Below are 12664 nucleotides of genomic sequence, written 5' to 3'. Positions count from 1 at the left end.
TAACACGCCAACACTAATTTTTTATTTTATAGTTAAATAAAGAAACGTAGTTTCCAATGGACCTGAAACAAATTTTTATACCAGAAAATCAACAAAAAAAATAGGAATTTTTCTTTAAAAAAAATTGAGGGTTGCAAACCCTTCATCAAAAATAATTGTCAAAGAATGGGAATTTGATGCCGAATATTTTGCCGTTGAAATGATATCAATATTCAAATTTTTTGTCGAGATATAAAAAAAATTCGATTTTCGAGGGTGAACTTCGAGGGTCGATTTCACCCCTTGGAATCGTTTTTCCGCCGATAAAAAAAATTGCTTATTACTTACTTTTTCTTACCCTACAACATATTGAAATTTCAAGAAAATTGGAGGCGGACACCTTGTAAGCGTTCCTTGTGAGAGGTTTTCGAATTGTGTACTGTAACCGCAATGATATTGTGATTGAAGAAAATCAAAATTCCAATGAATATTTTTAAAACTGTTAAAATCAAACATTGACAGATTATTTTTCTACAAATTTAATAAATTCACGGTCAAGAAATAAACTCACTGTCATTTCTCGGTTTGTCTGATATTTACGATTCTGAATAAAATGTACAAAAACATTTCTTTTTCTTACGGAAAATACTAGTTAATCTTAATGTGGCTTACGTAAACTGTTACATATAATTTTTTTAAATGCACTTTTTTGGATGAGAAATAAAAAACTTAACAAATTTCAATGTAATCTAAGACCACTTTAGTCTACAATAAGGGCCTTCCTATTTTATGACCCACCTAAGAATATCTACCTTATACGAAGTTGTCCTGAATTTGGACAAAGGTATACTTATAATTATACCTTTCGTGTCTTAAAATCTCATATTATAGCTTTGGCCTTGGAATTTAATAAATTTTTGTGGAGACCTACTGTTTATTGCCCCGATTTTCGCAGGTAATATGAAGAATAGAACCTGTTTATTTAGTAACAGATGTGCTTACGAAAGAGCAATAAATTTCGTTGATATAATAAATGGTTCCATGGTTTGTATATAAGTCATAGTCTTCCAAACATTTCACAGATAGCACTCAGAAAAATCTTCAAGAATAACTTTCCAATTTTTTGTGGCTACATCTATCCTGCAGCAATGGAGGTTATTATTCTATCCCTTACCTACATGGGTTTCATTGTCTCAACTCGTAAGTTAACTATAATATACGCAGTATTAAAATTCAGGCAGCAATTATTGTTTCTAAATTTTCTCTAACATTAACTCGTTATGTAGTTGGTTTTAAGGATTGCTTCGAAATCTTCTTTTATTTTGCTTTTTTTAGCTGTGATTAACTTATCCCGAATTTTTAGGTGAAGCTTCTCACACTTTGAATAATGATGAATAATTGTTTATGATTGAAATGTTTGTTGGCACTTTATGATTTGAAAGACAGCCGGATGTAAATGGCACATTTTAAGCATCAATAGTTCATTGAGATTTGTTCTTGCACTTTATTTATACAGTAAAGAAAAAACAAGTTGCTAGCCCCCTTTTACGACAATTGCAAACAGATGTTTTTTCATTGCAACAGTTTTTTTACATTTCTGTTTTCTTGCTGATTCCAGAAGCAGCACGGCTTGCACCACCGGGTCTAGCACCCGTTGATTTCAACAACATTGGTCCAGGATGCATATTTGAAGTAAAGGTTGCAGGCAACAAATATGTTGAACGTGGAATACTTCGTGTCAATAACGAACGTGAGGAAATAGTAAATCATGAAATAGCTCATAGCAGATCATATTATGAACATGGATTGGCTCGTCAGCCTGAAATGGATTATCCACCCTGGGTGCGTGGTTACGAACCCATTGAGCAAGGACACAGTGTTTATATAGGTGTTGAGGATACTACTCCGCTTCGTCAAGGTAGAAAGCCAAGTAAAGATTTGACAGCAGAACATCTTCATGTTTATCATCAGGACACGCCAAATACAAAAACCGAATCTAATTTGGAATGCGGTGAACATCGTTATTCTATAGAGTTAGTTAATCAAACGATAAATTATATAAATAGACCTAGTGTAGCTTATATACGAGCTCTTAAGGACAATGAACAAAATAGATATATTGTGCTTTTTGGCTTTATCAAGGTGTGACTTACAAAGGTTGTAATTCCTTCCTCGGTTAAAAAATATAAATGATATATAAGAGACCATACTTTAGGGAATCTGGATGATAACAGAAATTTTCAGATAAAATTGATGTATTATTTCTCTTTTCCTGTATGTCTTATCAGGATCTTAATTCGACAGGAATAAAATCAAATAAAATTGGTATTTCTCGTAAATTACTTATAACTTTATTTCTATCTCCTTCATATTTTATCTACATGATTTCAGTTCCTATTAAAGCGAAAAACAAGAAAAAGCGGTAAAAGTTTCTTCAAAACAGTAGAAAAAAAATTTCTTTATAAAAAGCACAAAGAAGGGGAAATGAGCAAAAGCAAAGTCTTTACCAATATGCCTTACTTGTAAAATAAAATCATTAATTTTTATTATTTCAACCAATTCGAAAAATTTTTCTCTACAAACAACTGAAGGTTTAATTAAAAAATAAAGTAAAGAATTCCTGCAAACAAAGAAACCAACTAACAAATTTGGATAAGCACATAACGTTTTTATAATATTTTTTTTATAATTCATAGACAGCGGTTGATAATCATGAATCAAGAAATAACACAATAAAGCTTGGAAGCTGTCCGAATTATATTTTCACTTTAAAAATATAGAAAATTGTGTACTAAATATGATATATTTGTTAAATAATGAGACCTTTTTACATGAAAGATACATTTTTAATGCAACAAGGATGAATTTTCAATCTGAAAACAAGAATTTTTCGAACAATGGAATATTAATTAAAAAAAAAATACAGTTGAATATTCGACAAAATAAGTCCATTATCAACAAAACATTTGTATTTTTAACCCATGTAGCTCTATTTTTCACTATCAGGGATGAATTTTCGAACAAATTGTTGATTTTTTTAAACAAAATTTATTAGTAGCAGAACAGTTACAAATAAACCAACTTGTTGAATTTTGCTTAAGAAGGGGGTATTTTTTCCATAATGACAAAAGTTTTTTTATATTTTATAAAAACCTGTATACGATTTTTTTATTCGAAATACTACTACATTTGCTACATTTGAATATTATTACATTTTTTCAAATATCGTTAATAGTATAATTTAGACCGAAAACTGTGATTTAAACTTCTAAAGAATTACTGCCACAAATGGTAACTGAAATTTTTTTGGTTTGTTTTTAAAGAAGATTCTCAAAACACCTTCGGCTTTGACGATTACCTTTTTATTAAATAACTCGCTTTTTGGGCTCGATAATTTGTGTCCAATCAAAAAACTTCATCAAGATAATTCCTAAATTCTGTTAAAATATACTAAAAACAACAGCTTAACCTTATGGACCTCTTAAAAACCAAAATTCCATATTTTTCAAAATGATTAAACTCTTGCAACTTTTGTCTAATTAAGAAATTTCATCATAATAGTTTCGAAAAACATATATTTTATATCTAGTAGAAATTTGGATTGATATTTTTCAATCTATTGAACAAATTTTTGTTTTTAATTTTTTAAAAATATTTTCAAATTGTTGAAAAGCATATAACTTCTTGAAGTTTTATCCAATTTTAAAATGGCATTATGATAATTTTCAAATCTCTTGACCTGTGTAAGAATATTTGACAAAAATTTCTAAAACTCCTTACACAATTTTTTTCACCTTTTGATTAGCCATGACTTTTTGAATTTTGATTTATTCGAAAAATTTAACGGACATAATATAGTTTCTGTATTTATGTAGTATCTAGTAACGAATTGAAATAAATTTACCTGATCTTTTTATTAGTAATATCTGCTTAATAAACTTAAACTTCATTTTGGGAACCTTAAGAAGTATAACAAAGGCTGACTCGATTGGACAAATCTTTCAAAATTTAGCGTGGCTCCAATTTTCATGTAACCATACATACAGATATAGAGACAGGCACACAGCCAGACATACGGACAGACAGAAACCGATAAAATTCAATTATTTCCGGATTCTGTGAGTGCTGAAACGTAAAGATCCGCTAAGAAGCAGAGATCGAAAATTTGGACGTGACATTACACTCTCATGAATGAGAAAGTAAAAAGGTGAAAAGTGCACTTTATCTACGGAAAAGTTAAACACTATATACTAAAAGAAATTAAAATAAAGAAGGTAAAAGTGAAAAAATGTCGTTTGCAAAAAAAGCGATTTGAGAGAGCATATTTTTTCCCTTAAATAGGGTAGTTCCGATTAGCTGAATTCTCCAATTCTGGGATAATTGCTAACAGAACTTTTTTCAGTATAGGTAAACTAAAAAATCTCTTTTTTCTTGCTTAATCCGGAAGCAGCAACACCTAAACCGCCAGATCAACCACTCGCTCATTTCAACAACATTAGTCCAGTCCAAGTAAAGGTTGACGGTAACAAATATGTTAAAAGTGAAACACTTCGTTTGAACAATGATCGTTCATGGTTCAAGTTTGCCAACCTATTGAACAAGGTCATACAGCGCTCGATTGAAAAGTAATGAGCCTTATTTTTTTTAAGCAGTTTTATTAAACCTTTTGGCTTATATAACTAATATTCTTCAAAACAGGACCCTTGAGCGTCAATACACCGCTGGTAGCGGTCCTTCCACTGCAGGAAACATTTTTTAAACTCATCCGCCGGAATGGCGTTCAATTCGGCTGTCACAGTTTTGTGGATCGCCTCGATGGAGTCGAAACGCCTCCCCTTCAGCTTTCTTTTCAGGCGCGGGAACAAGAAGAAGTCCGGAGGGGACAGTTCTGGGCTGTAGGGAGGGTGGGGAAGCACCGGAATCCCCATCTTGGCCAGTGCAGAGGTGCAGAGGAAGACGGTGTGCGCCGGTGCATTGTCGTGATGAAGGGTCCAATTTTTGACGAGGTCGGGCCGAACCCGGGCGACGCGGTTTTTCAGCCGAAGGAGCACTTCTTTGTAAAATGCCGCGTTTACAGTGCTTCCTGGAGGTACAAACTCCTTGTGGACGATGCCTCGAGAGTCGAAAAAGATGACCAGCATGGTTTTGACTCCAACGATCGCTGCATTTTCGCCACTGTAAAATCCTAACACACTTTTAAAACAGCTTCCACGCGCGGAGGGATGTTGACTGCACCGCTCTTGCCAGCGAACTGAGACCGGTTGCTAGTGGAAGGGGAAGGTCCACCAATCATTTTCCCCCACCAGCCGATTCGGTTGATCGCTTGGCAGACGCTCCGCGCGGGAAGGCTCATTACTTTTCAATCAAACCCTGTAGTGTTTATGCAGGTGTTGACGATACTACTTCGCTTCATCGGAATTAGAAAACCAAGTAAAGATTTGACGGCAGAAAATGTTCACAATTAAAAAAGTCAGCTTTTTATAAATCTGACTTTTGGTGAGCATGGAATGTTACGAATAATTTCGTATGACAGTTTCTTCCTAAAAATTCCTCAGGAAGCCATGGTTCGACTAAGCATGTTTCAATGCTGAAAGAAAAGTTTAAAATAGCCGAATTTTACCAAGCCTTATCAGAATTAGGTCTAGACTATCTTGAGGGTTTATTCAGAAGGATGTGGAAGACTGAGGGGGTTTCCCCCTCTTCGGAAACTATCCACAAGTTTATGTTATTCCAGAAGGGTGATAAAGAGGATCCGGGTTCTTACAGCGATATTGCGCTCGTGAATGCTATTGCAAAAATATTTATAAGAATCCTCCTGAATAGGTTTGTTCGGTAGTCGAATGCGGCGAAGTGTATCCCTGAATTTCAGGCAGCTTTCAAGGCTTCCAGAGACTGTATGGATCATATATTTGTTCTAAGTTTTATGATTTAGATTCATCTCTTCACGCCTGGGTGTAAAGTTTTAGCGTGTTTTTTTGATTTTAAAAGGAGTTTGCCTTTAGTAAATCACGACCTTCTTTGGTCTAAACTATTGAAGCTGGGCATTAGAACGAAATTCATTAGGATAATGAAAATCATTGACGATGCAGCTAAGGTGTCCATCCGCAATCCTGAGGGCCTCACTGACCAAGACCTTGTTCTGCTCTATGCCATAGGAATTTGGGGACTAAGATACTGTGAGGAAGTCGAGGTCATCCATACCACTTTCTTCAAGAAAGTGTTTGAGCTTCCTCCTTACACTCCAGGTTATGCTCTGACACTAGATCTAGACAGAGTGCCAATTGCCTATTATATATTAAAAATGGCATTGAATTGGTTGGAAAGAGTTCCGGGCCTTGGGGAAGAGACACTGGCTAGAATTTGTCTGTTACAGCTGCAGAGCCTGGCAGATCCGGGTTCTGCTGTTCCAACACTTAACTGGGTTTTGCACGTAAAAAATTGTATAGCGTTGTGTGGGCAAGATAAACTGTGGCTTGGTTTCGACTTGCAGTTCCTACAGGCACACGAACATACAATTTTGACCAAATTCGAAGCTTACCTAGGGGAGAGTGGACATGCGCAGTTTGGCGCAGCCCACATCCATACAGGTGATGTCCTGTTTTTGTCTTCATCCAATGGGTCATGAGCATCTGACTAATGTTACTCTCTTCAAGTTTGACAGAGTACTCGCGCAGGTGCGTTTCATAGGTGCCTTAAGAGGTTGAATTGCGGTGGCTGAACTTAGTTTTGGTTTCCGTAAGGGGCAAATCTGTTGAATTTGTAATCAGGAGGTAGTAGAGACTCTTTTTGATTTACTAGTAGAATGTTCCAAAGTCGGAAGTGTTGATATTGCAAAACCCTTCTCGGGCGTAGGTTATGAGTATAGGTGCAAGGACGGGAAACGCCAGATTTATCTTGCAGCTTTTATACAAACGCATTACACCTCGGAAATTATCTAGTCCAACTTAGGATCAGAAGAATTACGATAAAAGTCAATCGTGATATAGCGCATTTTGTGCAGGACGATAACTTAAAGGCAATTTAAAAAAACCCAAATTAGATCACGTCTGAGCCGGAAAGCATCTTATTTAATTTATTGGAGTTTTTCTCAGACTCAGAATATCAGCCTTTTCAACCTTGCCGAGTGTATAAAGAACTTCACTATATAGTGATTATAATTTATTTCCCTAACGAAACATCTCAGTTGACCTTTCCTCGTCCTGATTTGGACTCAAATTCTCATTCTGATTCAGAATCAAACTAGAAACCATTTTGGTAGAATTTAGCTGATACCCGGAAGTGAACAATAAAAACTGAATTAAATACTGCGTTTGAATCTGACGTGAACACGCGCGCTCTGCCTCAAATTAATCAAAAAACAATTGTGTACTGATAAACATTGTGAAGTACTATCCTAAAGGAATATTGTGAATTATCAAAGACGTGGGAATATCGTGAAAATTGTGAACAAATTAAAATTTTACTGTTCAAGGAAACTGTTGATGAAATAAACAAACTTTTATCTTTATATTTTCAAGATTTTTAAGTGATTGAATATTATAATTGAAATCTCCATAACCAAATTTCCATGGTTTTGGCTTCCGAGGCAATCGAAGGCGGCAACGGAACACGGAAGTATCACGACCAATCATCGTTGGTTCCACGGGAATATTGTGAAAAGCATCTAAAGGTAGTTTTTAAATGCTGTTTTTAAATGAGTAATAATAAGAATAAATAATAATAATATTTGGCTGTTTTTGAAAGAACCGGAGAATGGATGAAGTAGAAAATTAATTTATTGACTTATTCAACTAATTATTTTTATAAACTGACCAATAAATAGTTGTTCATTTTAATTAATTTTTATAATTTTCACTAAGCCGGAATAATACTCATTTAATTTCGAAAAATATCACCGAGCTAGAAGTGAGGTTAGGTTAAATTTAAAAGATCACCCAGATACATGCTACAAAATGGAGTTCTAATTTAATTTTTTTTAATTTTCAATACTCATTTCTGTTACGCTTGTCTGAACGGCGGAAACTGCAACAATTTCACCCAGAAGGAATGAAGGATAACTCCACAGACGAGGACTAAATATAAGTCTCTGGCACATATGATCGGATAAGAAATCCTTTTTTTCAAGAATGCCCAGGTTGTATAAACAAATGTAATTATTGCATTTTCCACTTCTTATGCTGTCAAAATTTGAATTTTTTATTTTTTATCAAAACTCTCCAAGCTTTAATTATAATCTTGTAGGGCATTCAAAAATCAAAATTTTTCTTCCGATGTCTTTTTTTCATATCGTACGTTATACGTCATTCGCAATTTTTTTTTATTTTTCAAAACTTTCCGCATAACTTTTATAGCTGTGTCTTACTGAAATTTTCTATGGTAATAGAAAAAATAATGTTTTTGCACATTTTTAATACGTTCAAGAATAAAATTCATACACTCGCCGGGTTTTTAAATAAATTTCACTGTAATGTGTTAATAACATATTAAAATAATATTTAGAAACTCCAAGTTTGCCGATCAATTAATTATTGATTCTAAAAAACTAGGTCTAATGAATTAACTAAAACCTAGAATTCTAACCTCAAATCTGGTTAGGTAAGTAATTTAAAAGTCACTGATAAATTAAATTTTTCATTCTAAATTAGACAGTATGATTTAAAATGCAATATTATAGACTGATATTAAATATTATGAATGATCATTAAATTAATTTTATATTTATTTTTTAAATGAATTAGGTGAATTAACTTTTCTGTTGAAAATTCATATTTTTGAGTTAAAAATATAAATGTTTGGAAGAAAACTCGTCTGTTCAAATTGAAAATACAACAGTTTGGTTCAAAATTTTTTTCTTTACTGTGGTTAAGAATTAATCTGTTTCGGTTGATGCTTCAACAGTTTCATCGAAAATTCGTTTGTGTATCAATTCAACTGCTTTCAATTTGCAATTGCAATATTTTTTGGTTCAAATATCAGCTACTATATTTTTTGATTCAAATTAACCTTTTTTGGTTAACCCGAGACTTCAGTTTTCTAACAAATTTTGAATTTCAAAATAAAAAAGACTAATTTTCTACCAAAAAAGATGAATGCTACTTAAAAAATGCAATAGTTGATATTTCAAACAAAAAATTGTTTAATTATAAACTAAAAACAACTGAATTAAAAAAAAAACTAATTTTCACCCAAAAAGTTAGAATTATAACAAAAAAATGTTAACCGAAAAAGAATCGAAATTGTTTGAATACTGATTTTACGTTTTGTATTAATTTTAATGAAGATAAATTCTAAATCAAAATTCACCATAAGTTTTATTTTTAATTCAAAAATAAACATTGGTATTAAATTCAATGAAACTTCACAAATACTAGAAATTTTTTAATTTTATGGTTTATGTTGGAATATAAAAGATAGTTAACGATCTTTATTATTGTCCCAGTATTGGACATACTTTTTACGTTATGCCAGTAATGGTCAGCTTATCTGCCCGTGTTGAAATAGCTCCATTTGGCCCTATTACAATTCGGGCACTAATCGGGGGCTATCCAGGTTATTAATTTTGACAAAGTACCCAGTCAGGGACTAATCGGGGACTAGTTGGGCTTTTTGTTGTCAAAATTTCATTCAGGGCTGGTCGGTGGTTGGTCAAGGGCTAGTCGGGCCTTTTTGTTCACTAATTTCCGTGCGGGTAATCTTCAGGCTCTTGTCGGGAGCTAGTGGGGCTCTGGTCGGGTTATTTTTATGTTTAAGCTTTCGGCAAGGTCTTATCGAATGAGGTAATATCTAAAAAAGCATAATAATTTTTCTATTCTAAAACACCAAGAATATATTTAACAATGATTTTGCACCGTTTTTTGGAGAAAAGATTTATTAATGTTAAATTAATCTCAACTATACTTAATAAATAACTATTAAGTTAATAATTTTGTACGAAAATCACTTTCTTATAAAAACAACGATCAAAATCTTCAAAAAGACGTAATCTTATTTTTTTGTAGTATTTTATAGAAAATTGCGAATTTCTAGGAACATTCATAAATACCTTTGTATGGAATGTTAAGAAAATCCATATTGGAAAAAAACTTATAGATGTATGTGAAAAGTCTGCGCAAAGTCATAAGACTCTAAATTTGTACAGATGCTTATTTTTAAGTTGATCTGAAAGTTTTGCCATATGTAAATAAAGTCTAATCCTTTATGCAGTTGAAATTGGAAAGAGAAAAAGTTTTTGATTAATCAGTGAAGAGCAGTATCCTAGTGGTAAACTATTAAGCACGGTACAGTTCAGATTTCGCTACCACCTTCATTTAAGTCTTGCAGTTCAGGACTGGTAGCTTTCAAGAAAATCCGCAAGGGCGCGACGTGCCGCCTCTCGCGCAACAGAAATGACGCGTCGAGTGTTTAAGACAGAAGTCCACACGTAACGAAGCATAATTACCTGGAGCGGAGACTACTGTAACCTACATGGCTGTTCTTTCAGAGCGAAGCTCTTCCATCGCTGCCTTCCAGCTGAAGTTTTTTTTTTTTTAATGAATATTCCACAAATTTTGGGAAATTTTAGTTACATAAATTTATGTATTTTTAAGCGTAGGATATGTTCTCTATTAAGTCTTCGGTAAATTCGAGCACTTTTAAATATTTCAAAAAATTTTATGGAGATTTCCGTAAATAATAAGTATTTTGACAAACTTTTAGGGGATGTTCCACAAATTTTGGGGAGTTTGGTTAATATTCCACACGGATGTTTTATCATATGACCATATTTGAATTTCTACACGGGTTATGCAAAGAAACTAATTTTTTAAAATAATTTAGTTTCTGAAGATTATATAATTCAATATAAGTATCGAAATAAGTTTTAGCGAATAGAGTAAGTAACTTTTTCCCTTAAACCGTCATCTTAAAAATAAATATTTCATAATGACAGACTTTATTCCATCTTTTATTTATTATTAAAATCTAGTTCTTAACGCTTAAAAAATTTTATTATTAAAGTTATAATTTCTGGTTCTAAAACTGCTAAAACTTCTGAATATCTTTTCAAACAATTTAAAATATTCTTAAAATATTTTTAAATCATGAAAAAATGTTTAAAAAAATTTTAATTTCATGCTTATTCTTTCTCGTCATTATTTACTTTTTTATAAATAATGTTTTAAAATATTCATAGATAAATTGTATCTTTATAACACTCTTTAAGTTTACGTCTGTGGAAAATTCACTTCGCCAACTACCTACGGGATATTCTTCCTTCAAGGAAAAACACTTTTACCAAAAAATTTACATTATTAGCTTTCTGTAAAATATAAACCCCACCCCCCTTAACCGGTATTGACACTGTCTACGTTTTTAGACCTTCTGAATCCAAAAAAGAGGTTTTTATGAATGTGTTTATTTGAACAGCCTACAATATTATCCTAAGAACATTTTAAATTCTTCTGGATACAATGTTGAGGGATGTTTTTCATTTTAAAAAATGTTTTCTCTGGACCTCATCTGGACCTCATCTGGACCTCATCTGGACCAATTCTATCTGCATTTCCTTATGTGTATTTCTTCTAGGATCGATCTGTGTAAAAAACAATGGTAATCGAATTTTAAATTCATAAATAATGTTTAACTTATTAAAATGATAAATAAGTAATGATTGTTCAATTGACAATAAGTAATTATTATTTAAATTATCGCTACCGACACTGTCTGTGATAAAAATACAAAACCACCAAACATTTCTTTGGTAAAGAATAATCAATCGAAAGTATAATAAACATGCCGGACCGATCTGTCATTTTTTCGAGGTTATGAATATTATTACTATTTTATAGTATTTGTACTCAGCAGACATTCCATAATGTTATTGGCACAGAAAAAAATTGAAGTTTACTTCTCAGTTCACATGTCTCATTTCATTATTAATTAAATACTTTTATTATTTGTAATTACTATGTAACATAACCTATATTACTTTGACACTTGTATCAACTTGAAGTTTCGAACGCAACCATGGAAACTATGATAAACTTAATCCGAACAAATCCGAAAAATGAAAATACCCCTGTATGATAACTTCTCCTCTGCTATTGTGTAATTCGGGTAGCATTCGATTCGCCATGTATGTAAGCCCCAGCGTGTCTACCCTGTATAAACTTTTAATCTTTAAAACATAATAATAGTAATAGATTTAAATTTAAATAATATATGCAATAAAATAATTAAGTATAATTATTCATATTGTAATTAATAATATTATTCTAAAAATTGAACATAATAAATACGTCATTCTTATTTATTAAAATAAAATTTTATAATTAAAAAAAACATTCAACGAAATGATTAGTTAAACACTTGATTTCAAAGTGTAATGTGAGATTAAAATTCTTTCAAGAAATACTTAAAATTGTATACTTTCAAAGAATTGCAGGATTGATTAACAGCTTTATCAAAAATTCTAGTCATTTTAAAGAAATAAAAAAAATAAAAAAATTTATCATTTGAAAAGATTCCAAAAATGTTTTAACGAAAATGTAGATTCTCGAAGATTTTAAAATAAAATTTTGAAGCAATTTAAGGTTTTATGGTTTAAAGACAATAAAAAATTTTCTTATTATTTTGGGAAAATTGTAAAAGATTGTTTTCACTTATAACATTTTTTTTACATCATACGTCAAAAGAGTTTAAAACAAAT

This window comes from Belonocnema kinseyi, chromosome 2 (assembly GCF_010883055.1).
Source record: "Belonocnema kinseyi isolate 2016_QV_RU_SX_M_011 chromosome 2, B_treatae_v1, whole genome shotgun sequence".
NCBI lineage: Eukaryota > Metazoa > Arthropoda > Insecta > Hymenoptera > Cynipidae > Belonocnema > Belonocnema kinseyi.
This window is presented reverse-complemented; position numbering follows the sequence as displayed.